This window comes from Mchenga conophoros, linkage group LG3, assembly GCF_057382185.1.
Source record: "Mchenga conophoros isolate Kocher_MC1m ecotype Shallow Benthic linkage group LG3, M_conophoros_male_GT1.1, whole genome shotgun sequence".
Classification (NCBI taxonomy): Eukaryota; Metazoa; Chordata; class Actinopteri; order Cichliformes; family Cichlidae; genus Mchenga; species Mchenga conophoros.
In genome coordinates, this window is record NC_140528.1 from 53,162,642 (window position 1) to 53,169,512 (window position 6,871).

The following is a 6,871-nucleotide window of genomic DNA, read 5'->3' on the forward strand; positions in this document are numbered from 1 at the left end:
GATGAGTTTTTTCTTTTCCCTTTTTTATTGTCACTGATGCTTCAGGTGTGAATATCTCATAAACAACAGGCAGCAGGTTCACTATTACCCAAACTCCAGACTCAGTAAAACATCATGTCAGTGTTACAGGATACAAACTCCACAGCAGTGGAAAGTTAAAGAAAGTCCATTCATAGTTCAAAGGTCGCTCTGCAGAGGATGATTTAAATGTTATCATTGGTCAGAATTAAAACAAGAAGCTTGAACTTTTTATAAAGATTACATTTGATCAAATTGTTTTTTGTTTATATATAGATATATTTAAAATTAATAAAAAAATAAAACCTTTTGCTGTGCCAGCTTCTAGCTTAGTTTGACAGTGTGTAGAACAAACCTGATGAAAAGTTAAAGTCAGCCAAACACATCCAAATTTTGAGGCTGGGAGTAAAAAAAACGAATCTGACTGAGCCCAAAATCAGCTGCAACCCTGTGTGGTTATTACAGTAAACACAGCGGTCTTTTCTCTTTATTTATTTTTTTTTCATAAAGTGATTTATTGTGAGCAACACAAATTTGAACAGGGGGCAAATTTTGTTTTGGCACACTGATCATTACAGTCACAGCTTGTTGTCTTTAACAGTCTCAGTGTTTTTCTTTTCTTGTTTGTGTGCGAATTTCCCCAAATCATGCGATGATCATGATTACTGACAGTCTGGTATAAAAAGTAGTTTTGTTTGGAGTTGTGCAGGACTTGTCTTTGTCATTGTATCACAGAAAAGTGTCATCAAGATGTATTCATAGCCAGAGGCCAGCAGGTGTCACTGTGGAGATGGTTTCAGATTGTTTTGACACTTCAATATAATTCCTGCACAAATGCTTCAGTGTTTCACGAAGCCTTGCTTTGCCCATCACTAGTAAGCAGGCACCAAGTGCTGTTACTGCCTGCTGCACACAGCAGATCGACCAAACTGTCCGACCTGTAGATGTACATGGTTCATTCCCATGTGTCAGTTTAAAGATATCTCACTGAGTGTCAGAAAGACAAGTTTGCTTCTCTTCTCTACTGCAAGTGAAAAAAAAACTGCAGAATGTTTTCAGTGTCATCAGTTCAGCTATATTAAATAAATGTGGTGTTAAATTTTGTTATAAGAAGCAATGGGAAATGTTTTCATGTAATTTGAAAGCTTTGGATGTGTTATCAAGCTTCTGAATTTCTGGAAATAATCTAATTATCTTTTTTTACTCACAATTTATTCTAAGCTTATAATTATTTGTATTTTACTCTAGCAGCAGTTGGAAATCTCCAGTTCATGTAATGTGTATGATGAAGATGGTGATGATGATGATGATGATGATGATGATAGTGGTGGTGGCGATGATACAGCAACATAACTAATAATTTTAATAATACATTTTATTTAGAAGCACCTTTCAAGACATTATTGGTAATTGAGTGTTGTGCAGTGAATTGTGCCTACAGTTTTGCAAAGTGTGTGTTACAAAATTGCAAACTGAGTGCAAAGCAGTTTTTGTGCTTTTAGTTTTGCAAACTCAGTGAGTGGTTTTGCTATAAGTCTGAATAGTTTTAGAGATTGTGCTACAGGAATCACAGTTAGGGTTTAAGCATTCAGAAAAAACTGTAATTTAGATTGACTTGAAGCATGATTTGATGGCATAGTTCAGTTTTGAACTGTTTTGGGGTCAAAGTTTGGTTTTGCAAGAAGAGTCAGATGTTTTGTGAATGCAGCTTGAAAACTGGGTTTTGTGTTCACAGTGTGGGGAAAAGGAGATCAGCTTTCCAGGAATGTGTCTTAGCAATCGAGAAAAACTGTAACGTGCTGGCAGCTCATGAACAGTTTGTCTCATTTCCGCCTAAAATCCATCTCAGCTGGAAAGAAAGAACGAGGTTGAAGGTGGAAACTTAAAAGAAGAAAAAACCAACATCCTGTGTGCTGAATAAGACACAGGATTACAGTTTTTTCTGAAGCTCTGCTGCTTCTCATTTATTTACTGTCAGAATAGAAAACAGGATTTCTACTCTTCTATTAATGGATGTCAGAAAACTCAATCAGATCATCAGTAGAAACAGTTTGATCAACACTGTAAATGAGACGATTGGTGTTCACTTTAATAACATGGACAGAATAATGAGCTATAATCATAAACTCAATGGAGGAAACTTTCTTCAAGTTTACATTATTTTGAAGGGAAACTTTATCAACCTGTCCCTGATAACATGATGAAATAATCTCTATGATTATGGAAATGAAACAAAATGAGTTCATCAGCCTCACAGAGAACGTGAAGCTGATCTGAGATGTTTGGTTTTATTTGGTTTTCTGTCAGTGATTCAGTTTGATTTTGAAAGACAGTTTGTAACGAAGTATTCATGCTGATTTGATGATGATGATGATGTATGGATTATAGATGGATTAAAATGCTGCACATCGTTTATGTAACTGAATCATTAATATTTTGGACTTCAAACATTTCACTTGATAAGAAATTCAACAGCCAGCGGCAGAAAATTCTGTTATAACAACAGCAGTGAGGCTATAAATTTATTGAACCAGTCGGACAGCGTAGGCGTGTCAGTGCAAGTAAAATCACAGTACAGTAAGTGCCTTTAGGATAACAGAACCTTTATTAGTCCCGCACGTGGGAAATTGTTGTTGTTGTTGTTTTGCCATCAGAATTATTGTCTAAAGGCAAAGAAAGATGCCCAACGGACTGACTTTACCAAATGGACCATCCTAGCCTTGCTGTATTGGATTCACCTTTTATTGTTTATTTTATTTTATTTTATTTTCACTTTGCTAAATACGGGACGGACTTGACTGGGGGAAAGAAAGAGGGAAAGAAAAACAGTGGGGAAGAGGAACGGTGATAAAGGGCAATAAACAAAAACCAACAAAACAAACAGACAATAAATACATGTATCAATCACATGGATCACCTGTTGAGAAAGAAAGAAGAGAAAACAAGCAAAAAAAGACAGAAATATAGCAAAACATCATCGCAACGATCTATGTGAATATAACAGTAAATACTAACTATTAAATATTATTGTGCAGCACGTAAGATTGACAGCGCACAGTGTGCTTCGAGGTAGGAGCCAAAAAGGGTTTAGTTTGTGTGTGTGAGCACCCGTGTGTACACCTGTGAGCATGAGCGCGCTTGTATTTAACAGGTTCCTTCATGTAATGATCTGCTAGAGGGTGTGGGGGCCACAGCCCCGTCCTCCAGGGCATGAAGCAGGTATGGAGGAGATCCAGGCTCCAGACATCCAGAGGCCCTCAGAACACAAGAGACCAAGGAAGACCAACAGAGGGGCAGCCGAGCCACTGTCCCAGAAAGAGCTGAGCAAATTGCTTTTGTTACAGCAGAAAGTGGACAGTGCAAAGTTACATAGCAAAACATTAGAAAAACTCTGGAACAGGATAAGAATAAGATACTATACACAGTAGAATAGAATAAAATTAAATACTATAAACAATAGAATAAAATAGAATACAAATACTATATACAATAGAGTAAAATACAACTTTGCCAGATATTATTCTTGATGTTAATAAATTACTAACATCAAATTATCAACATCAAGAGAAAAACCAGTAAGTGAGCTGCAGAATAAACCACACAGTGATGACAGCAGGTTTGTAAGGACTTCTCAGTCCTGGAGTCTCTACTGTCATGATGGTGTTGGTTACTATGGAGACCATGATTACATAGCAAGAGCCATCCCTCTGCTCCCCTCAGCGGTGAGTGTGGCAGTGTAGCAGTGTATGTGGACTGTTCTGCAGGGATTGTGTCCTCCTACAGTGTCTCCTCTGACAAACTGATCCACCTGCACACCTTCAACACCACCTTCACTGAACCTGTATATGGCCTTCAGATCGTGTCCAGTATAATTCAAGGCCTTGTTGATAACATAATGATAGAAATTGTCTGGTGTGAAGACGAGGAGAGTGCCAGGGTCACAGGTCATAGAACTAGTAAACACATTTGAAGGGAGTAAGTGAACATCCATATTCAGCCCGTTACACAATTCCTCCATAACCAGGAACACATAATTGTTTGTTTACTCTTGGTTAGCATAGTTAACTAAGAGTAAACTACGTATTAACAGCTGTTTTTGTTCCCGGTTAAACTGTTTCCTGCTGAATGAAAATATTTTTAATGTTAGGTTTAATCCAGAGTCAGCTAATCTCAGCCAAACCGATTTTCTCAGGAACAAATAAAACACTGTTAACATTAGTGGTGTGCAGATCGATACTGAAATATCGATTCTTTCGATACCAGTAATTTATGTTATAGAATTGATTCTCATATTTAAATTTCAACATTTTAGTACTTTGGGTAAATTTGTAGTTTTTAATTACAGTTTTTTCTGATTGCTTAAGCACATTTTTTGTAACTATTGGCTAATTTTGCAAAACTCTTCACACAAATAAGAAAACCTGTCACCCAATAATCAAAACATTGTAGTTCTCTTGCAAAAGCAAACACAGGTAGATTAACTCTTCACACCTTCGTAAAAATGGTGTTTCCGTATCAAACAGTACACACAAGCCATCATCTACTAAGCACACAATGGGCCAACTGCACACTGATGGTATGAATACAAAACACATCTGGCTTTTGCTTTCTCTGTGCACAAGGTAGGCTATGTCAGTTTGAGCTCATACTTCTGTCATAGATCCATAAGCATAGAGGGATCCAAACTTCAAGTACTGGTGTTTATTCAAACACATCAAAACAAACACAAGTGTTTATTTCCAAGTATAGGATTATTTGCAATCGCCATAATGACTATATGGGTTACTTGGTCTGCAGTGAACATGCTTCCTCTGCCCCAGCATCTGGTCATCTAGCAATTCTGTAAAGTAACAATTTCAGTATTTTTACATCAATGGTATTGGTGTGTTTCTCATTGGCAAATGGCAGTGCTACAAATCTTTGTGCGAAGTGACTGTACTAACCGATTCTCATTTCAAGATGTCCTTATGATGCTTGCTACAGTGTAGCGGCTCGAGTTAGGCTGGACCCGTTGGCCAGCTACCCTCAGGGTCATTCCACGGTTGATTACATGGTCCACTATTGTAGCTCTGATGTCATCAGCAATTCTATTTCTTACTCTTCCTACCCTTCCTCTCCCCCCTCCTCATCTTCCTCTCCCCCCTCCTCATCTTCCTCTTGCTCCTCCTTGTCCTTGTCGTCCTCTTCATCCTACTTCTTCACCTCCACGTCCTCTTCCTCGGCCTCCTCTACTTCTCACTCTTTCTGCTCCCTCCATTGTACTCCGCACACACAGCTTACCTGTATTATAGTGCTTAGGCTGATTGCAAAGTGAACTAATTATCTAAAAAAGTTTTCACATGTGAAAGTGTGCCAGACAGTTGGCAAATTAGTGTTAATGATAGCCATACATGTGTATACTTTTGCTAGGAGTGTGTTGGAAATTTGGTAATTGAGTGTTGTGCAGTGAATTGTGCCTGCAGTTTTGCAAAGTGTGTGTTACAAAATTGCAAACTGAGTGCAAAGCAGTTTTTGTGCTTTTAGTTTTGCAAACTCAGTGAGTGGTTTTGCTATAAGTCTGAATAGTTTTAGAGATTGTGCTACAGGAATCACAGTTAGGGTTTAAGCATTCAGAAAAAACTGTAATCAGAACACAGTGGAAAGAAACTGTGTCATTCGGATCGTCTAAATTGGAAGGAATTACTTCCTCTTACGCCTTTCATAGTCATATGAGAAATACAGCTGTATAAATGTGTTGCAGCCCCCTGGCGTGCGCACTCACAACAATGGCTGAGCGTAAATGGAGTCACGTGTGGACGTATTTTACCTCCACAAACAGCCAAGAAACTGTTTGCGATACATGTGGCAAGACAGTGAGTTGTTGTGGCAACACCACTAACCTTGTCGTAGAAAATGATGAGCTTATGTTGAGGCGAACTGAAGAGGAGGAGAGGGACAGGTGCTGCTAGGGCGAGACAGACGTCTCTCGCGGAGTCGCTTGAGGTTTTTTTATTTATATATGATAATTCTGCATTATTAAGCAATAAGAACAAGTAGTCTGATGTCTTGTAATCATTATGAAGCTATATTATTATATTATTATTACAATTACATAATACAATTATATATTGGATTTTGAAAAACAATGAAACATTACGTGTTTGTACAGAGTGTCAGTTATGGATCAGTATCGTCGATACCACCCTGAATTTTACTTGGTATCGTATTGGAAAGGAAATCAGTGTTTAAAACACTGTTCGAAATGTTAATGTTTGAAACAAACCAAACATTAACATTTCAAAGTTATCTAAGAGACGTATATATCATGTTTAACTTGAGTAATGAAAGACCGCGGGGTTTTGAATCCGCTCTTCTCGCCGGGCTCTAGTGATCCTTGACCTCTTGGTCTGCTATCAAGCTGGTGGGTAACAGACGTCTTCGAAAACATCAGAGCACTTTTGGAAATATCCTGATAAATCGAGCAGATATTTAAAGTTTACAGAGATACATTCTTGCCTGAAAATAAAGTTCATTTTGTGACCCAGAAAGAGTAATATTTAATATTTAAAAGTGTTTAGCCGCGCTCCTCCACCATTGCTGCATTTGAGTTTTGGACGAAATGTATTCTGGGATATTTAGCTGCACCAAAAACACAAAAATCACCACCAACGCATCCTCCATGAAACAGGCGGAGCGAGAACACATCCGGAAATTTTGTTGCGTCCTCAGCTTGATGCGTGCTTTGAATTGGAACAGTGCTTGGTCTCCGATTGATGACGTATTACGAGTACACGAGAACACGAGTACGCATATTGAGATGGGGCCAATATTTCCAGGTTTTTCACTCACTTGATGTATCAGGATTACTCCACGT